This window comes from Thunnus maccoyii, chromosome 22 (assembly GCF_910596095.1).
Source record: "Thunnus maccoyii chromosome 22, fThuMac1.1, whole genome shotgun sequence".
NCBI classification, from domain to species: Eukaryota; Metazoa; Chordata; class Actinopteri; order Scombriformes; family Scombridae; genus Thunnus; species Thunnus maccoyii.
The window spans coordinates 6,463,356-6,487,404 of record NC_056554.1 but is presented as its reverse complement, the minus strand read 5'-3'; the positions used below and the strand labels follow the sequence as shown (position 1 = coordinate 6,487,404).

The following is a 24,049-nucleotide window of genomic DNA, read 5'->3' as shown; positions in this document are numbered from 1 at the left end:
TCAATAAACAAGAATACGAAGTAAAGACAGAAATAAGAAACTTTCCCTTGAAGAACTAATGCAAATTATGGACTCAAGGCTGCTTCAACAGTCTATGGTGTGGTCTTACCTGAACAGCAGACCACCTGCAACCCCCCCCCACCCACCTCTCCTTCCAACCTCCCTCTCTCTCTCTCATTCCCCTCCATCCCTCATTAGCCCTTCGTCAGTGCTGAATTATCCCGCCGTTTTATTATTCTCCAGGGGCGGTCGGTGCTGACGCAGTGCTGAGGAGTCGACTTGTGCCGTCTGCTTTTTTTTTCTTCCCCTCCTTCTCCCCTCCCCATAGCTTCCGCAGCCCAGGAGAAAAGGAAACGAGGGAGGAAGGAGCAGGAGGAGAAGGAGGGAAACAGTCATCCCAGAGGGACTAACAAAGGCAACGTGATGGAGAAGCGAGCGGGGACAGACAGAGCAGCAAAGAGGGATACATTAAACTTCCAACAAGAAAAAAAAGATTAGACAGAAGGGACAGATGGATAAAGAAGCCGACAGAAGAAAGACTGACACATTACGGATCCACCAGAGATTATTGGCCTCAGCTCTGGCACACATTTGCGATCTAAAATAACTCATTCTGCCTTCGCTCACTAATCTCTGACTCTCTTTTTTTTTTCCTCCATCTTTTTCTGTGTCTACTCCAAACATACAGTTCAAAGACCCCCCTGCTCCTCCCTTCTTGTTCCCACATTAATTAAATCTGTGTGTAATTACTATCGTCGAGAAGTGAATCTGAGGCGAGCAAGGAAAATTGGTCATGGCCTCAGTATCTTTGAAGTGAAATTACTTGAGCAAAGTTTACTACGGGAATAAAAAGCCGCTGCACTTTAACAGCGTGCTGTGAAGGTGGGGGCTTAAAATCTTAAAGTCAAAAAATGCCAGATTTTCAGCTGAGCTACCTGGGCTAACACCTGTTGAACCTGACCTCACTGTGAAGACACTCGAGGGGATAAAACTGAGGCTGGGAGGGGCGAAAGAAGAGCCGATTTCTTCCCCCACAGGGATCAATAAAGACTGTGTGATGATCTGGTTTTGTAGCAGCATTATCAAGGCTGCTTGTCCTCATTTCATGACCTTACAGCAAATGTTTCCCCTTAGAAGCTTTTATAGTTTATTTATGAAAACAGCTTGTAATTATTCATCAGCTGCTACAGGGACTGGAAGGCATTTATGTGAAGCCACGACTGAGTTTGACTGTCAGTGGTTTATGGTGAGTTAAACTATGGGACATTTGGGAATAGTCACATGTTTTTATCTCAACAATAGATGAAATTACTGTGTAATGTGAAAGGGGTCGCTCATAGTAACAAACCCACTCTCTATGGAGCGTTTTAGCTTCTTTCAGCTCATTGCTTTGGTTGTTTTTGTTTGGACAATGACTGCAGACCATGTAAGGAATTTCATGGTTAGCTGCTAACGAGCCAGATATTTCCCTCAGGAGTTGGTAGAGACCAAAACAGAGTGAAAACAAGAGTGATTAGACTTGCTTCTGATGACTCCAAATTAATGCTAATATTGTGTCTGCTGGATATGTAAATAAGCAACTGTTTGTGAAAACCTTCACCTTAACTTACCCTACTTCATAGGGTCATTAAAATGTCAGTATTGTGTTTACAGCTTGTTGTGCTGCCCTCAATTGGCCAAGAAAGTAAATTAGTGCAAATTTAAATAGGGATTTGTAGATGGGGAAAAAAAGGCTTCTTGGTAATTTATTAACTCAAAATTACTTACTTGTGTAAAGTATGTAAAGAAATATATATATTTTTAAAATGAACTCACTTGTTGTGCTCTATGATGCAGCTGGTCTGGCTTTCTTAAGATTATCACAACCCTATTGTTAAAATACGCTAATTTATTTTAGCAGGTACTCCCATACAGTGTTGGGCAAGTTACTTGAAAATTGCAATTAATTACTGATTACACATTACTCATTGTGAAAGTAATAACATTACATTATTCATTACTCAGCATCAAAAGTAATGCGTTACATAACTCATTACTTTACTTTCATTACTCTGCTGTGAGCTCCGTCGAAGTTGCCTTTAAACATCTCAAAGTCCTCCACAGCCACACGTTGCATCTTTCGTATTCAACACATATAGGAATAGTAAAGGAGACATTTGTGGTTTAACAAGCAGGCAGGATATAGTTTGGAAGGATTTAAAATGTTTGGTCAGTACAGTGACTGCACACAGCACACAGATTCACACATCCTCCAATTCTGAACTCAACTAGCATCAGGTAGGGATAGCTGTGGCTAACATTAGCAAGCCAGCTAAGAACACACATGTGATAATGTGATGTGTAACATAATTACAAAATTTCAAATTGTAATCCCTTACATTACTATTACTGAAAATATATATATATATATATATATATATATATATATATTGTAATGTGTTACAAACCGCATCACTTGTTTAAAATGTTTGAGTAAAAGTTTTTAGCAAGGTTTCCTATTAGAACTGAAATAATAGAAAAACAATACATCAGATGGTTAGAGGCTCCTGTGTCATCTATTTAAAGCTTAAAAATCCCATTAAGTCAATTTAATTTTCCTTGTCTCCAATATAAATATTAGGTCTCTCTGTCGTGGAAGAATAAAGACACTTCAACCAGGATTTCTGTGCCACAGAAAAAGAAGTCGTTTATTGAAACTGAAAAGCACAACTCTACACAACAGGATATGCTCTCAGTTCCCCCAGCTTTTGGCTGGGAGTTGCATCAATGTCTGTCCTTTATCTAGAGGTGCCTGGATGTCACCGGCTCCTTCCTACTTGTTCCGCAGAGATAAGATGTTCCAGCCGTTGAATCTCAAAAGATTCATTGTCCTAAACATGAGCAGGTTTGTTATTACAGCTGCCCACATGTGGGGCCTCACAGACACACATATTTCATATTTGACCTTCCACAGATATTATCACATCTTCTACATGAACTAACTAAAATGACTACATATAAATCATATACAAGTCTCATGTACGTTGCTTGCTTAAACATGTGAAATTGATTAAACAAAGTTATAGAAAACACATGCATGTAATCAATAGCATTGTGTATTTTTCTCTCACATCTTAGAGGGGGTCTCTTTTGAGAACAGTTGTACTATATAATGTCTTCTGTGGCTCTGAAGGGGCTTTGTCAAGTCAAAGAAGATAAGACCTAAAGATGTCATCATGGATATCTCAATTTAGCCTTGGCGACTACAAATTTAAAGCCTGCACTGTAAGCTGATAAACTGTAGTTTGAAAGACATGGGTGTTTACCAGGCATAGTGTATGATGAAAAGATGCTATTGGTTGCATTATGGGAAATGTAGACACCCATGATTTTGTGAGCTTGACCCATACCAGGGAGCTAAAGTCAGGATATCTCAGCTTCTGACGCTTCAATTTTAACTGTTCTTTTTAAAATACTGTACGTCTGTCACAAGGTCCCCAGTTTCATGGACACACGCCATTCTCCCCCTCATAGCGGTACCACATCACCAGACTGAACTAATAACCTTTCAGCTGTCAGTCATCCTCTTTGCCCGCAGGCTAACCTGCTGCCATCATCCTTTCTTCATTCAGTGATTAGCCTCCCTTCCTCTCTTTGCCCTTTTCTCCTCCTACATGGACCACTCAGGCCAGGAGAAGACAGAAGACATGAATAATTCTACAACAGAACTGTATTTATTATTGCACTTAGTTTAATAGGACCCGCTGAATAATACCTGTGTGTGTGTGCGTGTGTGTCTGTGCGCATGCGTGTGTTGTACATTTAGGAGAAGATTGTGAAATCTCCTCCATCTATCCCTCTCTCATTTATCAATCCACCTCTCTACATACACAGGAGCTCACTGACATGAATAGAAATGTACCACACAACCTTTATAACCATCACACACACTACGAAACAAAGAAGGCATACTTGCACATGTAAAATGGATGTAGATAGAGTTAGATACACACACACACACACACACACACACACACAAATCAATTATATATTTGCACTCAAACACGTGTACCTCAAGTAAACACACACACTTTGCACCCACTGTGTTAAAGATCCACACACACACACTGCAGAATGTGAATGAAATAAGACACGTGGTGAGGTAAAATTGATTTCTAATGGGATGCCCAGTCCTTCCACTTTAAGGCAATGTGTGTGTGCGTGCGTGTGTGTGCGTGAGTGTGTGTTAGTGTGTGTGCTGTCCCATCTTTTATTGACATTGAGCTAAGAGAGGGACAAAAGGAGAGAGGAGTGAATGGAGCAGGAAGCTCACGTGTGTGTGTGTGTGTGTGTGTGCATGTGTGTGCATTCATTAGTGTTTGTTTTTGCGTGTGTTCAAAAAAATGTACATGTGAGCGTCCATGTACATATATTTGCAGACACTAAACACGCACTCGCTCACACACACACACACACACACACACACACACACACACACACTTTTCGAATATAAGCTTCTCCTGCAGAGCTTCTATTTGGGCTCAAAGAAATATGTTTCAGAAATAATTTAAAAAGCTAGGTAATTCATTTTTGCATGCAGGTTTTTTTTGGGCTGTGTTGGGGGGAGAGGATGGGTGCGGAGGGCGGAGTGAAGGAGGAAAGGAGGTGAAAACAGTCTGATTGGAGGAGTAGTAGAATAATCCAGGAAGAGATAATGGAAACAGATGAAGGGAGCGGAGAAGAAGAAAAGAATATGGTGGTATGGAATGGTTTAATACTCTGAATCTAATATTACTTTTTATGTAAGGGCACTGGTGTGAACTTATGTTATTAAAACAGGAGGCGGAGGAGAGATAGTGCATGTGCGTGTGTGTGCGTACATATCTCCATGTGTGTTTTTGTTTGTGGGCAATCCATCATTTTAGTTCTTACAATACAATGCATTTCCACAGAACAAACGTACACAGGAATTACAGTCCACTAAGATCCACGACACAATATTAAAAATTCTCTTTGTCTCACACACACACACACACACACACACACACACACACACACACAATTAAAGTACAGTGGAGCTCAGGAATCTTAAGTGCAGAATGCTTATGGTTTCAAATAAGAGTTATTAATATTTTGAGCTTGTAAAATGGTTTGTGAATGTGTAATAAAGTTTTGCAGCTGTAGAAATATAATAATATAATAATATAATCTTGCTCCACAGCAAGACACTAACTCCAAAAAAACAAACCTAACTCATAGCATTTTGTAAAGGCCAATATTCTTAAGTGAGATTAGTTAGCCAGTTAACGTTAGCTAACATAGCTTTTTATATCATCAAATAACAAACAAAAAACAAACTTATAAGAAAAATGAGCACTTGGACAAACATCAGCATGACAAGAACTATGTAAAATGACAGAAACCATCTTTGGGAAAAATATGTTTGATGTGTTCTTTGATTTTTTATTTTGGCTCATGTCTCATCTGCTAACATGGAGGGGGCAGGATTAATGACCTATACTGCAGCCAGCCACCAGGGGACGATCGAGACATTTTGGCTTCACTTTTGGGGAGCTGTCATGACGTCCATATTTATATACAGTCAACGTGTCATCATTACTCTGCAAAACACACAGCTAGGACCCCGAACCGATCTGGTCCTTACACCTGCACCGTGATTGGACAAATTGACCAATCAGATTTTGCTGTAAAACCAGGGTCAAAATTCATACTCGTATCTTGTAGTTTGGGTTAGCTTGTAGCTTGTAGTTTGTAACTTCACTGTCGCACACAAAAGTAGGAAATTTTCTCAGAAACTTTGTGAGACCTCACTGTTGAAAATATTCTTGCACAATTTTAATTACACATACACAAATATTTCTACAGCTACAAAATAATTACACATTCACAAATCATTTCACAAGCCCAATATATTAATGACCATTATTTGATTCCATAACTGCTGTTCACATTCTCTGCTTTGTATTGTATGTTCTTGGGATTAGACACTGACAATAATGTGACAGACACGTTTGCGGCTACATGAACAGTATGTAAGTGTACAGATGAAAACACTGCAGATCGTTTCCTCCTTGTTGCTCCCAATATTCAGTTTTTACCCTTTCCCCAATAATAATTCACCACTTTTGAAACGCATGAGGAATTGATGACGTTTTTATTTTTGCAGTTTAGATTTTTAAAATGAAGGCAGTCTTCCTCCTTTAATCAATCTATTGTGTGACTTTAAATTCAGGAATAGGTCTTTCTACAGGAGCCAGTGCTCACGTAGTGAAGCATGATGCATTATGCAGCTCAGTTAACCAAATGTGGACGTATCAACATTATTGCATGTTTCAATATTGAGCTTGGTTTTAGAATATGAAAAATGGTGAGAATAGCATTTCAAAACATCTAAAATCTGGGAGAAAATTATATTCTTAAAAGATCACTTGAATCACATAGTTTTTATGTTTCTAGGTATGGTGATGATGGTCCAGACTGAACTCATGAAATTTTGAAAAGGAATTTATGGTTTCCCAGAGGATGATGCCAACAGAATTTGGTGATTCCCTGACTTCCTCTATAGTGCCATAATCAGGTCAAAATTACTGTCCAATACTTGCAAAATTAATGACATCAGCCTCAGCAAGATTTTTTCTCAAAGAACACACGACAAGTGATTTACAGAGCAGATATGTATGCTGTAGTAGACAAAAAAAATGCAGTGTGGACTTTACAGCTGCTAGCATTGCTGTAGTTTCTGTTACTAATATGGGACTCACTTGTGATTCTCCTCGTTTCTTCTCACTTGTCCTTGTCACAAGAGGACCTTGTTTGCTATAATCTACAGTGATTAGCAGCATTGAAATTTGATTTGGGGTTAGGGGAATAAAAATGTGGATATTTGTTAGTAAAAATCAATAAAAACTGAAAACACTGAGTCACATACATCTATTAATTATGTTTAGAAACAATTTCACAAAATAGTAATATGTATTAATGGTTCAACTTGACACAAAGTTGAAATGAAATGTTAGATCATAATTCTGTCCTCCTTAACATTACATTTTTCTAAGTTTTCTATCATACCAGCAATGAACCCAAGTGAACTGTGAAAGTAACAGGACTGTGACTCTGTGTCCAGGCTCTGCTACTGAGGCATCTAGTGATGTGTACAGTAGTAGTCAGTTGCTGTGAGGTGACATGAGGTGACTGTCAGACAGCTTTATCTGCATATATAACATGTGCTCCTTTGTCGCAGCTACTTACTCCTCCTGTCCATCAATGTCTGCATGTGACGGAGCAGAGCTATGGATCGGTGCCTCATAGATGTAGAGAGAGGGAGGAGTGGAGAGAGGAGGGAGGGTGTGAAGGAGTGAAGGATAGCCGGGGAAGGACAGTGAGAGCGAGGGAGACTGGAAGAGAACCAAGGGCTGGGATGAACACAGAGAGCAATTCGCGTCTTTCACACCGTAGGATGAGTCATCTTGCTCGGCACTGCGCTGTGAATGAAACAGAACGGGGAGGGACACCTGCAGAGAGGGGCTGTAGAGTGTGTAAGAGAGTGCGAGAAAGCATTACACACTCACTGAGAGGAAAACACACACACACACACACAATAAACGAACCACATGATGTCTACCTCAGATTCTGTCAATGAAAGTGGGAGGGGGGGAAGAGTGCCAGTCACAGACGGGAAGGAGGGAACAGAGTGTATGATAAGAAACTGCATGGATTGGTTATTGGAGTGATTTATGTGATGATGCAGTAATGCACAGTAGCAGAATTGATGTTGGGGTGGGTGAGGGTGGGTGGCGATTACAAAATATCATAGTTATGCTGAAATATTTGTGAAAAACGGTAAAAATAAGCAAAAATGAAAATACCTCCAACAATGTAAACAGACTTTACTTAACACATTTCATTAACACTTAAAGCTGTTTTAATAATTATTTTAAAATGAATTAATAATGGATAAAATGAAAATGTATAATGTGAAAAGTGTCACTTGAAGTGGAAAACCCACTAAGAATTATCTCCAACTCTGCAGTTGCCCTCATTTCTATATAGCGCTTTATCGTCTTTTAGCTCATCGTTTTCGGGAAGCTGTATTCAGGAAAAAAGCTCTAATCAACCCACTGTACACTACCTACCTAGCACTGAACACACAGACACAGTTGGCGACTAGCTGGTAAAGCTAGTGGAGCATTTAGCTGCTGAACATATTTTTCTCAGGAGTTGGTAGAGACTAATCCAAAGCTAAAAGAAGAGTGAATTTAGACTTTTATTCACCAGGTGGCTAGAAACACGACTCTAAATGAATTGTAATGTTGCACTGTATCTGCTGAATGCTAAGTAAGCTACTACTAGCTAAAATGCTCACCATATCAACTTAATCAGGTGATGATATGTCAATGCTGTGTTTAGAGCCTGTTTCTACTGTTACTGAAACTACTGTTTAGTCCAATAACAAACCTATGATGTTGTCTTTAATGTCAGGCTCAGCCATGTGTTTCATCATGTTAAATGTACTGAAATATTGCTGCTGGTCCAAGAGGTTTTCTGAGAGAAAATTCTTGACCCACAAGTCTGCAGCACAGATGAAAAGGTTTGTTCTCACAAGTAGCGAAAGTGGTGATCATTTAACTACAGAAAAACCATATCAAACTACTTGTGATAAAACCAGACACATCCGTTTTTCCTAAAACATCCCAAAAGTTCTCTTAAATTTGCTTCTAGCCCTCATTGGCTAACTGATGGTGGATATCCAAAGGGTAAACTATGAATGCTGGACCCAAAATCCATGAGGAAAAGACCACAATTTGTGGCTGAGGGGGAAAAAAACAGCCTATCAAGCTCAAAGACTATGTAGCCTATATAATGAAGGTAAATGAAATTCTACCTAAACTCCACATTTACTTATACTTAAGTTTTACCTTTGGTGTCACCTTCCACAGTTAATTGTTATCCCAACCCAATCCCCAGGCATTTGTGTGTAACACTAATACAGAAACAGATTCCCTCATGTGTTGTGCACAAAATGGCCTTGCATTACCTCCTTCAGTCCCTTAGTTCCATTGTTTCTGCTATTTCGATGACTTTGCATTGAGTTTTAGCAGGGAATTCAAAGAACAAATCAAGCAGATAAGAAAGAGGTGTGAGGAAGAAAGGCTTTTTAAAGACATACAGGAGTTGCATAAGATACTCCTGCAGTATGCATGAGGTTGCAGTGACTAGTGTGTTCAGGTCTTCAATGGATTCCAATGAAATGATCTGCTGGTGTATTTTACTGATCTCAAGGCTTTTAGCCTCTGGGTGTTCACCAGTTTTAATTAGAGCTCAATGATTGGATCAATCAACCCATCAATCAATTATTTTAACCAATCATTTGTAAAGTCATTTGTTACAGCTCACCACCTTCATCCAGTGCCAAGAGGGACGCTGCCAAACAACAACATAAGTTAGGGTAAAAGAGCAAAGGAAAGTCAGAAGAATATGCTGGTGCTATTGTGCATACAAATAAATCAAAGCAAAGTTGTCAATATAAAAATGCCAATGGTAGCACCTTTTGAGGTGGACAAAGACAAAAAGACATGCAGTCTTATAGGGCAATGTAGAAAAGATCAATAAATGGAATTGAAATCTATTGCTGAGCCAGTGGTTGGGTCAACAATTTGGACTGAGATCTATGGATCTGACTCCTTTGAAGTTGGCACACAGGGCTGCAGAGGTGGAGATTGCGGTTTCTTCACAATCTGTTCACTCAGTGTTTTCTGTTAACTATTCTTCTGTTTTTGTGTGAGGCTCTGACTTAATATGGGCCCCCTGACCTAATGTACCCTTCTGGACCCTTCAGGTCATGTGGCCACTGGCAAAAAACACATCAGACGCTCAGGAAGCTTGTAAACAAACCAAGAGTTTAGTCAGATTAGCCCTTTATTTTAAGATACTCTAAAAGTGACTGAACTCAAAATGTCTTCGATATTTGACTGTATAACAACAATAAATATGGTTGGTCAAAGTTGAAACAGGAAGCCACAAGACAGAAACCATTTTGGTCGAGGGAATAATAATACTGGGGGAAGGGATATCCTACAGTGCTATGCTTTGCTGATGAGCATAATGTATGTTCTGGATCTGAGCTATCCCTAAGAACTTAGGGAGGAATTTAACTTCTGTTAATATGATTTCTTAAACTTAGGTCATCTATGTAGTAGAAATGTGCAATTATCTTCAAAATTGGTGCCATATGACTTTAGAAAACTGAGAAAAAGGCAATAGATTCCTCTATCGCTTTAAAGGGGGACATCCTACAACAACCAGAATGCATTGTGTGTGGTCCCGTCCAAAGCTACTGTTGGTTTGTTTATGGAACGCAGGAGGGGAATTCGTTTCCAGGCTTATTTTCATTGACAAAACATTTTCCTTATTGAGTCTGGTTATATCGTACCAGTATGCAAGGCTAACAGCACAATAGTGGGCCTCGTAACAGTAGCACCACATCTGATTCCAACATCATATCATGAAACTAGTTGTATTCCAAGTATACCATGAAATACTTACTACCTACCAGTAGGTGAAAGGATGACTTAAATGGAATAGAGAGATAACACATTGTGTTTAGGAGAGACCTATACACTGTTTTTACATATGAAATAATTATAGGGTTCAGACAGGGGCCACACAAGTATAGCCTTTGTCCTTTAATACATTATAAAAAAGAGCCAAACTTTATGCAGAACTAGGTCCTTTTCTTCTAGAGTTTTCTTTATATTCTTCTTTATGGCTATATATCTTTATAGCTATATTTATAAAAGCACACTCTTCTTCCTGTGATTGCCACACCACACACTAATTGCATTGTTTGTTCTAAAAGATGTTGTCTTTGTTTTTTAACCTTTATTTAATCAGGGAAGATTCACTGAGAGGAAGCTCCTGTTTTTCTGACACTGATGAAATTAATTAATTTATGTTTGTTCAATGACAACAAAGTTTAACAAACCTTTTTAAACTGCTCATTTTCCCAGATGAAGAATCCCTTACGTTGGCTATTAAAGAGTAGTAAACAAGATAAGTACTGAGCAAGACATTTTATGGTTAAAAAGTAACCTGAAAGAAAAAATACCAGGAAATTTTTTAGCACTACATGTTACAAAAAATGTTAAATGTATGTTTAAACAAAAGAAGAAGTTTTCTGTGTGAAATGTTACATTATGGATGGTGGGAGGGACTGTAGATAACAGACAAAGGAGAAGAATGTTTTGGTGTGTCTTATTTACTACTTCGTGATTTTTGTCTGTTTTGTGAGGCTTCCTCATTATTATTCTTTGGAAATTCTTGGAGATGCAATTACTTTGATTCCATCACCCTAAAATGTGGTCAGATCACTGAACAAGTGCAGACGAATCAGTTACCCGAATCATCATCATGCAAGTCCACTGTTACAACAGCTATTATCCCTTCAACAGCCATCCAACAACTGCATAACTTTACTAAATGCACAGTTATTTTCGAAAACAGCATAATCATTTTGACATTTATTAATTCAGTTCCATAGTGCCTAAGTAAACAGCCCATTTCGGATGTCTTTTCGGCCATTTTTCCTCATTGCTGTACAGTTTTTAATATTTAAATTTATAATGTTTCATTTTGTTTTATTCATTATCATTCATGTGTTCTACTGTAATTTGTGATTTGCACCCTCATTTGTTCTACATGAATATATATTACTATTTTTACTTGCATTTGAATATATAAATAGTTTTCAAAATCAAAATGTGCATAATATTCTAATATGCTCTCAATGTTTATGATTGAAGGTGTTCTTAGTTTCAGAGCTTGACATTAAAGCCTGGATAGTAGTTTGTAATTTAATTTTCTTGATAAATGTACTGTGGCTGTTCTTCGCCTTCACAGCTTTCAGCTCTAATCTTCCCCATATTTACATTGAGTATATATATATGTTGTATACACTGAATTTGTAATAGAGACAAACCTCAAATAATGTGAAATCTTTGTGAATGTTTCTGGCGTCTTTCTGATGTGAGCACATATGGACAAAGAGGAAGCTGCCCACATGGAAGTGGTTGGTTGGCAGTGAGTATATAACAACCTGTGTGTTTCACAGCTGTATCATACTCTTCAGTTCATCAGCCATGGACAGTAGTGTGCTGCTGGTTCTGTTGTGTCTGCAGGCTTTTCCTGCTCATCACAGCCTTCACTTCTGTAGATGCAGCCGCTCTGGTGACAGATGATCCACAACACCAATCTCTTGATTTGGTAAGAAGATCCACTGCTGGAAGCTGACTGCAAGGAGCTTTTCTTGAGTTGTAAGAAGATTTGTGGTTCACATGTGGTATTTTCCAATTGGACTGTTAAGTTGTGAATGTCAAACATGTTGCTGAGACACAGCTGCAAAACAAAAGGTTTTAATTGTTTTTAAATTGCAGCAATTCTATTATTAATTGGGAAATTACAAATATAACAATTATGGCAAAACACTGGAAGAAGGTTGTCTGAAATAATGCATTGTGTATTCTAATTTTCTCACAGGAAGGAAGTGTGTAAAAAAAGGAATCGGAAAGTTTACAGTTCTGACCAGGAAAAACTGTAGGCAAATTCCACGTTTAGCCCGCCCTAATGACCTTAACATTAGTGATTAGCCTAATAGATAACTTAATGTTATTGCTGATAAGGAGACAGAAAGGTAATTGCTAACCTTACATCTTTTTATTAGTCTTTTCATTAAAGTGGCCTCAAATTAAACGTTTAGCCTGACCTAATGCCCAAATGTAGAGCTGAATACAAGCGAACTAGCTAACGTTAACCTTAATTTCAAACAGATCAAGAAATCTGAAAACGTGCCTCAGCAATGCTGAGTGGTTTCCCTGCACTGCCCCATCCATAAATAGGACCAACCATGAATTGATGGTAAGAGCTATGGGTTGTCTTCTGATAAACCCCATATACATCAATGTCTTCCTTCAAATTCTTTTAAGCTTCCAAGCTTTTTTCCTAGCTTTAAACTGAGGCTCATCTGACAACACAACAACATATTGTCCCATTATCCATAGTGGGTACTGTGATATGCCTATACAAACTCTTCAATGTTAGTATTCAACCAAGAGGACATATTTCATTTGGTCTTTTAAAATAACATCTTGTTGCCTTTGTGTTGAAGTACTTCTTACCAAAGGATTATCAGTACCATGTATGTAGGTACAAAGCTGTGAGCCAATCCTGCAGTGACCATATCAGTTTTGAGGCCATAGTGTGGATGTCCCTTCAACCAAAGGAGGAGGACCCGGTGTGGCTGAAGTCCATGGCAGTTACATGGAGAGTGGCCTACACCAGGCCCACTAAAGGACAGAAGATCATCTTCAAAGTAGGTTGTCTTTTATATAGTTGGCATCATTCCTGGGTATTGACTTAATTTCCAGCGACTTTCAATATGTTCAGATGAAAGGTTATTTATGACTCTTTATAACTCTGTATCCATAGTTTCCAGAAGTATGATGGCTACTCATGACTCCAGACCCAGAGATCATATTTGACTCTTTTAATTTCATATTTCCAACAAAATATAATAAGCTATTGCACAATTTGTTTGTTTTCAGACTGATGGATGAAGCCGTGGATGACGATCATTTGGGTTCACGTGGTGGTTGTCAGGCATGATAGTATGCCCCATCCAACGAAGATGTTTTTTGGCACTGCTGCTTCCACACAGATGGAGTTGGTCATGGAAAGAATCTTAGTATGGGGAATTCAATCTTCCCAAGACAGACCAAGGATCTTTTGAAGGCATCGGAAGTGGAAGACCTCCAAGTTTGTGATATGCCGTCTGTATAGGGTCCATGTTTCTGCCCCATAGAGCAGAGTGGAGGCACATACTGCATTGTACCACAGAAACCTTGGTGCTGACCTTCAGGCTTTTGTTTTCGAAAACCCTTCTGCAGAGGCGCCCAAAGGCTGATGAGGCTTTGCTGATGCAGCTGTTTATTTCAATGTCAAGGGAACAGTCTGGGAAAAGTGTGGAACCAAGGTAGGTAAACTGGTCCACAAGAACTGGTCCCCAGTCAACAACTACATTCAAGTAGAATGTAGTTGTTGACTGGGAGACCAAAGAACCTCCTGAGACCCAGCCCATTGACTTGTGTCCTCTGTAGTGGACATTTCATTAACATGCATCTGCTTTTACTCTTTTGAGCTACTCTGTCAATCCCTGCTGTACTGCAAAGAGGACATCCTGGGCTTTCTAGTGATATGTCATGTGTGAGTGGTATGCTGGGAAATTCCACTTTCTTTTCATTCAAAATGGACAGCATAGCAGCAAGCGCATTTTATGGAAATAGGAGTGGTAAGTCAAATATTGTTTATCTATTGTTTTTTTTACTATGTTAATCATATATGTTCTTGTTTGTTAACATGTCAGGAATGATATATTTAGTTCTGAAAGCGGTTAAATTATTTGTACTTAACACTAAGACCATCGTAATGTACTTAATGACTTAACATTGTTGTAGGAGACAGAACTGAAGCAGAGAGGATTCTTTACTGGATAGCTGAGGTAAATTCAGATTTGGTGCTGTCAGATGATGAGATAGATGAGGATGAGTTTGAAGAAGATGGTGAAGAAGAAGAGGAAGAAGATTCAGGAGGCTCAGGTGAGCAGACAGATACAGACACAGAGACAGACAGGGACGAGCAGGAAAGACGTCGTCAACTGTGGAGCAGGAGTAGCATGTAGGTTTTATTTAGTTCCAGGGTAATATATTCAGTTCCAGTAATTAGCCACTATCGATAATCATGGTAACAAAATACTATAAATTACAGTTTTACAGTAAATGGTTGATTAAATGTAATGTAATCCCCATGATGCAGACATATTGCTATGTGTCGGTTATATTTATCAGTGATCCTTGATGTTTGAAGATTTCCAAAGTGGTGTCATGAAATTTATACGCATTTCCTCAAGAATGCAATGTTTGTGCTTATGAGTATGGTCAATAGGGGACCATATCACATCCATAACACTGGAATTATCCCAGTGATGCACTATTACATGACTGTATTTAATCCAAAAAGAGTTGTGTAAGATTTAATTATTATTCCTACTTACACTTGTGCTATCTGGGCTTCCTGAGTGTCAAGATAACTCTACAACCCGTGCAGACTAGAGTCCAATTCAGTACTTTTCCCAGTACATTGACAACAAAGTATTTGAAAATTTGGCAGCATTCACAAATCAAAGAGAGAAAAATGTCAAGGGATAGGTTCTTCAAGCTGAGAAGCTCCCTCAAGATTGCTGATGATCTGGATGTAACAGAGGAAACAAAGAAGGCAGACATTCTTTGGAGAGTCAGGCCATTACTTGACCGCATCAGACAAGGTTGTCTCAGCCTTCCAAAGTCTAAGAAGGTCTGCACTGATGAGCAAATCATCCCTTTCACAGGCCGCTGTCCAGCCAGGCAATATGCTCCAGGCAAGCCAAACCCTACTGGCCTAAAGGCCTTTGTCCTTGCATCTCCAAATGGTCTGATGGTGGATTTCGAAGTGTACCAAGTAGAAGAATACAGAAGAAGAATACATTCAGGGGCCAAAGATTGGGCGTTGGAGCAGCAGCAGTCCTACGCATGGTTGAATCTGTTCCCACAGGAAGTCACCTATTCTTTGACTGATTCTTCACAACAATCGATCTCATGGATACTTTGCTCGCAAAGGGCCTTCCAGCAACTGGAACCATAATGAAGAACCGAGTCCCAAAGCAGTGTCAGCTGCCAGGAGACAAGCAGTTGCAAAAAGAGGGGAGAGGAGCATCAGTGTTGGCAGTCAGAAAGAGTCCTGAGCTGGCAATCACAAAATGGTCTAACAACAAACCAGTGCTGATGGCTTCCACTGTGCATGGGAAAGATCCTGAAGATATCTGCATCAGATGGTCCAACAAAGAAAAAGCCATGTCCAAGTAAGGAGACCAACAGTGATCAGACAGTACAATGACAACATGGGTGGCGTGGACCTATGTGACCGCATGCTGAGCTTTTATCGCTTGTCAAACAGGACCAAGAAATGGAAATCGCGTGTGATTACTCACTTCTTTGATGTTGCCATCACAAACTCCTGGATCCAATACAAGTCTGACAGCAAAGCACTTAACAGACCAGCAAAGAACACCGAACAGTACCTGGACTTCAAATTGCACCTGGCTGAAGAGCTGTCGGATAGTCCAGAACATGATGACAGCAGTGAAGACAGTGAAGAAGAGTATGAGCCACCAACCAAAATGTGGATCCCACAACCAGAGCCATCTGTGCGCAGACTAGGAGCCATGCATATGCCAGAGATGGTGGATATCAAGCATGCAGAAAGATGTAGAAATAAGGGCTGCAAAAGTAAGACATACATGAGGTTTACCAAATGCAAGATGTTTCTCTGCATTACCAAAAAGAGAAAATGCTTCCAGGATTATCACTGCTAAAAATAAAACATGCAAAAGAAGAAATGAAGAATGAAGAACAACACAAGATTGAATAGGTTTGACAAATAACTAAATCACAATAAAAATAAATATATCTGTTCTACTTTAGTTCTATTGTTCACTGTTCAATTAAACACACTTAAAGGACTAAAGAATGATAAATAATTTTGTTTTTTAATAAAGTTGAATGTATTCTTGGTTTAATATCACTCCACAGCCATAATCTGTTCAATTTTTTATCTTTTAAGTTTGTCTTTTCACACTAAAATGGTCCTGTGGTCCACTACAGTGGACATGCAATAAAATTAGAAATAAAAATAAATATTAAAGTCTAAATTGTAAGATTTTTTTTTTAAACCCTAAATAGTTAGGAAATCACAAAAGAATAGAAATGGGAAGACACTTTTTTCCCTTGGTTCCCAGGAGGACAGGACAGAAATTAGGTTTAGGACATGCTGCATGGACTTTGGGCTGTGTGCCAAGACAGTGCAGTCATCTGCGTATTGCAGCTTACAAATATGGCAGGTCTTTGTATGGGCATGGAGTCATCAGATGTTGATAAACTTCCATCAATCTCCAGCATCTCCAAAGATGGAGTTCACCTGGTACCAGGTGAACTCCATCTTTGGAGATGCTGGAGTTCACCTGGTACCAGGTGAACTCCATCTCTGTCTCCCAGGGTTCCAGGCAAACCAGTGACAGGACACAGCCTTGCTTCACCCCAACATTGACCTTGACTACACCTGCACCTCAGCAGACCGCTCTATCTGTCCTGACCTGCAGTTCTGCTATAAGTATTTATGATGACTGGGTACTAACAAGTTGCGTTTTCACGTTTTTATAAACATCTCACACACTCAGACTCAGCTCTGCGACGTGGCTCATGGTATATCTGGTCAATTTTTCGTGCCCTAACTTACAGTAAGCAAGTATGTTAGGAAGACACCATCAGCGACCTGTGTGTGTGGTTTAAAGCCACTTTAATGAAGACATTAATAAAAAATTATTTTCGTAGGCTAGTCTTATCACTGATGAGGTTATCTACTGTGCAGCTCTCATGTAACGTGTGTTAACGCACGGCAGGCGAGCGTAGCAGTTAACCTCAGGATTGTGCATTTGCCCTGCACACATAGCATCCAATCGCAAGATGTCTGCCAGGCAACGAGTTCTAGCCAATAGGAAAAAAATAATGCTTTTTTGATGTTGTGTGTTAGCAGGTGTAGCCTAACCTCTGTACACGAGTCCATCATTGGTTATATCACAACTATTATACTCTATATCTCAATCTAAACTGTCTGAATTTCTCCAAGCATGTTAAGTGGGTGGGGAAGGGGAGGGGACTTGAAATCCTGCACTCAAGGTGGAGAGAAATTAAGTTGTCAAGCCCATTTCATTAAGTTACCACAACTTGAATTTAGTTTTAAATCAGTGAACACAAAAACGTGATATTATGAACTGTGAAAAGTGTGAGCCTTTTCACACATCCAACAGACTCTGAACAACATTAATATTCAGTTGGAGTCTTGTTTATGGTCACCTGGTAAAATCTCACATTCAGTCTCCTTTTATCTCTGTTCTGATCTCTTTGATCACTTGTTTTCTGCCACCTGTTCTGCCTACCAAACAACACAAAGTTGCGGGCGGTTAAACGAAAACAGTGAGCTGAAAGACAGAAGCTCTGTAGAGCTGAGGAGAGCTGCAGAGTCTGGTGATAATTATCTACGGGTTTATCACTATGCATGACCAGTGACCACTTTGACATTACACATAGTCAATTGACCCATTGTCAATGTGAGAATATTGATTGGTGCAGCTTTAAAGTTGGAGGTGTTCAATTTTTAAAAGATTCAGCTGAAATTCAGTCATTGCTGTTTCAGGTTGGACAAATCTTGCAGGTATGGTGTATTTTGAGAATTGGCTATGGTGCTTCAAAGGTAAATACTTTAAACTGTGAGCAGCCATACAATACCTTGAGGAATAATGTATTGTGTAACTGACTGACCCAAGGTGTGTGAGCATCATCTGAGGAGGATGCATACTTTGTATATGTGCATGTCCCTGGTTTGTTTAATCACACTGGGGTTAATCACACTGTGCTGTCCTGATTGGTTTGAGGCTAATCCCTGCGGGAACTTTAGCACTAACATACATCCTTATACAGATGGATACACATGCACACACACTCCTCTGCCTCTTCTCCACACTCTAATATAGAGCCATTCATCAGTGGGTTTTTCTGCTCTGAGGCCTCAGGCGAGCTGGCACTGCTGATGAAGATTTAGGACCACAACCCCCAGGTGTGTGTGATTGTGTGTTTCTTTTTCACCGTGTGTGTCCTTTTGCTAGTTTTTAACACTTACTTTACTGAGTCTGTCTTCTTCTATCTCCCTATCACCAGTGTAATAGATGCTCACAGGGGGAAAGGCAGATGTCACACTTACTACTTATAGTTATCTAACATCACACACACACACACACACACACACACACACACACACACACACTGTCTTACACACTGACTGACCTTGGGGATGCTGTCATGTGTGCAGGCTATCTCTCAACCTCTTACACTACACACACATGATTGTGGTGTGTGTGTGTGTGTCAACATGCATATGAATGAAACCGGGAGACTGTTTAAATTAGTGATTAAATGGTTTATTTGCTTGCATGTATGTGTGTGAGTGTGTGTGTGTGTGTGTGTGTGTGTGTGTGTGTGTGTGTTCGTGTGTTTGACTACTCCTTTGCGCATGTCTGTGTGTAATATTGACAATCTCCAAATGCTTTATTCATTTGTGAGTGTCTCTCTGTGTGTCTCAAGGGTAGAGCCCGAGATGTATCAGAATGATTGGGTTAGAATTACATCACAAGGGAACCACTCTGCTGTGATTGGTCAGTTTCAGAGGCTTATATTCAGAGGAGGGGGTGCAGCGCATTTTGGTTATCAGTCCATTACCCTTCTAGGAAGATAAGGAACATCCACTGGATGTTTAGGGATGTGTGTGTACCGGTGTGTAACTGCCAGTACATTAGGACACGTGTGTGATTGTGCGCACAATCACACACACAGTTCACCTCCACGTACAAAGTGTCCCATGTGTTTTCCATGCAGGAGAAGGTCACAGGAGGCATCTAGAGTGTTCCTCCAGGTAGGCAGTCAGTCATAGCGGAGTTGCTGATCCACTCACCTCTGCAGAGGTCATATTTGTGGTCCCCAAAGCCCTGAGGCCTCTGAAGGAACATCAATCACTACAGACCTTGGACACACCAACACACATCTGCGCTTTAATACTATAGGTCTATGATGTGACCACCCCTTTCATGGGTAAATAGTGTTCTTTTATCATGCGGCATATCCATAAACTCCTACTTTTTCAAATGGGCATGTACAATAGGTATTCAATATCACTGAAGGTGTTATAACTATGCAAGGTAAGACAGGTAATTCATGTGTTAGTTTTGGCTTGTTGTTGGTAGAAAGAATATATCTTCTACAGAGATCAAGGTTGTTTTTGATGTCCTCATCAGTCACACCAACCTCTTCAACCCCTTTGCACCCTATGGAACATAGTAACAAGCACAAGTGGGATCATTTTCCTTTAAGTGTACAGTGTGCTGTATCTACAATTGAGATCATTTAGTGGACACATTTACTGGAAAATACCGTAGCCATTGAGGACTGTTATTAAGGGGGCTGCACAAATCATATCAGCTGTTTTTATAGGAACAGCTCCAGATTGTGCTTATTTGGTGTCTTTCCAAGAGATAGATGAGAAGATTGATGCCACTCTCATCACACTTCTTTCAATCTCACATTTTAACTCATATTTTGCATCGATAATTGTTCTGATTTGTAAGAAAGGTTACTATAGGCACTGAACACAACTGGCAGTCCACTGTAAAATGAAAGTGTTTTTATTCAGTATAACCAACATGACCAAATGACTTTCACAAAAATTTAAACAAAATTTTGAACGGAATAAATCATAAGGTAAAGAAATGATGTGCAGTACTGTATGGGGCAAAACCTTTCTGTAGGCACTGGTTCAAAACTTCACATAGTAACTAGAAGAGCAAACCAAACAGATGGTAAGTGCTCTGGCCTAGATTGTATGAGTTCTCTTTGTGCCTTGCAGCACAGTATCAGCAATATGGTTACTTATGCATGCATAGCCTGGTCAGGGCTGCACAGATGAGTTTGGCTCATCTTAGCAGAAGCAAAAGCCATCTTCGAGTGATAACAGCAAACACTCTTACAGTAATTTATATTTTAATTTTTTTCTCCAAATATTAAAATCCCCCACTCTAACACACACACACACACACACACACACACACACACACACACACACACAGTGTACAGTCTTATGATTCCAAACCTCATGGCAATGCAGGCTGTTTGAACTAAAGAAGTGCTGACTAAAATACTGAGCCAAAATGTATTGAAATGATGAAAATATTAAACATGAATACATCTACTGTCCAGTACAGTCAGCTGAAATTCAGTTGCTTATACAGTATAAGCAAGGAACTTAAATGTTCACTGAGTAGTAGAATATTTTTTTGAAAGTTGTGTATTTTTTGTATTTCATTACAATGCTACCTCAAGCGTTCTCCTCATGCCCAACCCAACTTATGCATTGTGTATATTGAGGCTTTAGGAATTGTTGTATATTATACATTTTAAGACGCTGTTGCCTATTTGAATAACATTTGCATTTGGACCTGAATAAACAAACAATTAAAGGAGTCATATTTTACAAGTCTTCCCATATTTTCCTTTAAACAATATTACTTTTTTTTTTCTTACAAAGTCATGTACATTCAAAATTTCACCTCTTTGGCTTAGAACAGACTGTTTTGAGTTCTTTTCCCAGTACCTTTCCAACCATGAATACTACAAAATAGTGCACCACTGCAAGTTCTCATTTACCCATACAGAGTGTAAAACTTTTGTTGCTACAATGGATTTTCCTGGGTTTCTTGAAAAACATTTCCAGTGCCTCCTGGTACGTTTTCTTCTGAAGAGACCTCTTGATATAAGAGTTCAAGTTTACTTTCACTAATTGCATAACCATGCCTATTGAGCAGTAATACTATATCAGCACACTTAACTTACTTTGAACTTACAGTTCAAAGTAAAATTCAATGAGCTGATCCATACTGAGGCATTGCGCTGGGAGCAGCTGAGCTGAAATAGACATACGGCTCAGAAGGAATGGAAGAAGAAAAGTATTGCGAGAGAATGCAAAATGTATCGCGAGGAATGCCAAAAAAAGAAAAAAAAATTAAGGTAAATTTGTGGAGGATGTGCTAGAGGTCTCTGAAGAGGACAGCATTTGTTGTAACGTGATACTCGAGCTAACGTACAGCAGTTGTGTTGATACTTACCGTAATTGTGCTAGTGAAATAAAAGTCCGAAGTCCGTCAAATACGAGCTTCATTGGGTCACTCAGAGAATTGGAAAATATGGCACATTTGGTGTAACTTGTGCATTTTAAAAAGTCTCATGTTTTATTAGGGCTAACCAAGTAGAACTGCAGATAACAGGGATCACAATACTATAATATTTCACTAATGTCACATTGACAAAAAGACACCAGAGTGACTAAAAATGTAATTCCATAAATTAACCAGTAAAGTGACATTAAAACCACTGACAGACAATAGCTGTATTATTGACAAACCTCTGTCATGTTCTTTCCGTGTTTCTGTGGTCAGCAGTGTACCCACAGATGCTGTTGATGAAGGGTCTGTCTGACACCATATTGTACATGCTGGTAACATGCTGTACTGCTGACACTGGGGTCCTGTCTGTGATGTATTGTAAGAGGGAAAACAAAACAACTTATGACCACAACAAAAGTGTCTAAATGTTACAAAAAGCATTTTTCTAAGTACACACAAACACATATGCAGTCAATCACAGTGCACCAGAGCAGCGGGCTGCACTGTGAGCATGAGTGAGTCAAATACAGCTTTTCACTTGCACGTGATTTTTATCAAAGCTCAAGTTTAATTGTTTACTATCTAGTTAATATAAGTATTCAGGTGCACCGAGAAAAACTGGCTCACACCAATCTTGTTTCAGATATATAATGTTATGGCAGTGAGAGTCAGTACATGCAGTTAAGGTGAACAAGTAAAATAACAGTTGGAAGTATTTTAACAAAACATATCAGCAGCAGCACACCAGAACACACCAGCTTATTTCAGTGAAACAGCAGTAAGTTAGCCACTTTCCCAACTCACACAGACAGACTAACACTGTCTCTACACTGAAAGCATCTCAGTAATGTTTTTCAGTCGTATGTGTCACGTGCGTCTGAACAGTATGCTTCTATGCTAATCAATGCTGTTGACACAGCGCATGTACTGGCTTACGTGTCACGCGCATTATACGTGTGTAACCGCAACCCGAAGTAGCAACTGTGATCCTGGAGCTGTTGTTAACATGCACAGTGCTTCAGCAATCAATTCATCTTTTACACATTCACTGTCAAAGCATATCTATCTATCATATCTATATCTAAGTAACTTAACATGTCACTGTGGCACACACACAACTGCAGTGACTATCAGCGTAGCTAAATGTGGAGATAATATACATTTTAGGGGAAGCGAGTCTAGAAGGACATCCAGCCACCAAATTTCTGTTGCATTGTGAAAATAACGTTAGCTAAAATTCCCTAGCACAAAGGTAAGCATAAAATAGTTATTCACATTCACCTAGCTAATCCCGGCAGTTTGTCGTCTTCACATGAGGCTTTGTGATTACACAGTTTCTCTTGTCTAAGTTACTGACTGCCCCACAATAATGCAAACTGTTCTGGTGTGTGATCATGCTAACTAACGTTAAGCTAGCCAAGTTAGCAGAGCAACATGCTAACTTTAACACAAGAACCTGCAAAATTAACAGCAGATTGCATAGTAAATGGAAAAATTTACTGGTCTAAAGTCTAGACTTTGCTCAGTAGAAATCCATCTTTCCTTGAGCTTGACTTTTTAAGGGAATCCTGCCTTTTACTTCACCCTTCTGGGTGAAGCAGTCCAACATGAAGAAAAAGTTTTTGCCAAAGTGTTGTGGGAAGTGTTGTGCAAAAAATTGCATTTTAATCCCTCTACCTTCTATATTCAGATGCTGGGAGCATGTGAGGATTTTTATGTTGGTCCTTGCAGCCAACAACAGAACAACTGTTCATCTACTAAATAAACCTCCAGGATATCCAGCAGTGGAAGACCAAGCTGCAGGACCAGTTTTCTGAGGAACCTCTTTCAAGTGTGCTCTGCTCTAATCTTCGACACCTTGTGTGTTACCGGAGACGGCAGTAGTGATGGCTGCCAGCGAGGTAGATTCACTAGGTAAGGTCTAATCAGAGTCCCGTGGACTGTCACATGGAGCTGCAAATCTGAATAGCTCTTTGAAAAACCTACTTCCTGGCACAGAAAAGAGAAAAAGGGAGAGTTGGGTCTCATACTTTGTGGGTTTGTACACCCACTGGGGACACATATTTATATGTCATAGTAATAAAAAAGTCAATTTTGCTTAGTAGGTGACCTTTAATGATTTTAAAAGGAATTTCACTTATTTAA

At 39.4% G+C, this 24,049-nt stretch overlaps 3 long non-coding RNA genes across 13 annotated transcripts; 1 reads left to right on the top strand and 2 right to left on the bottom strand.

Annotated features, from left to right (window-relative positions):
* Positions 1-2,625: 2,625 nt before the first annotated feature.
* Positions 2,626-7,770, bottom strand: LOC121889254. 2 transcript variants are annotated; one of them, XR_006093481.1, is made up of 4 exons: positions 7,249-7,770; positions 6,762-6,823; positions 3,545-3,661; positions 2,626-2,870 (listed from the first exon to the last, which is right to left on the bottom strand). It is a non-coding gene; the product is annotated as an uncharacterized LOC121889254 (long non-coding RNA). The 2 variants fall into 2 exon arrangements; XR_006093482.1 differs by having other exon boundaries at positions 3,545-3,649.
* Positions 7,771-7,981: 211 nt separating this feature from the next.
* On the top strand, positions 7,982-16,792 carry LOC121889253. 10 transcript variants are annotated; one of them, XR_006093479.1, is made up of 6 exons: positions 7,982-12,308; positions 12,532-12,588; positions 12,822-13,363; positions 13,596-14,023; positions 14,189-14,338; positions 14,505-16,792. It is a non-coding gene; the product is annotated as an uncharacterized LOC121889253 (long non-coding RNA). The 10 variants fall into 10 exon arrangements; XR_006093477.1 differs by having other exon boundaries at positions 7,982-12,075; positions 12,209-13,363; XR_006093474.1 differs by having other exon boundaries at positions 7,982-12,075; positions 12,174-13,363.
* Positions 16,793-19,149: 2,357 nt separating this feature from the next.
* Positions 19,150-23,572, bottom strand: LOC121889255. The gene is made up of 3 exons (XR_006093483.1): positions 22,660-23,572; positions 22,144-22,270; positions 19,150-20,014 (listed from the first exon to the last, which is right to left on the bottom strand). It is a non-coding gene; the product is annotated as an uncharacterized LOC121889255 (long non-coding RNA).
* Positions 23,573-24,049: the final 477 nt, after the last annotated feature.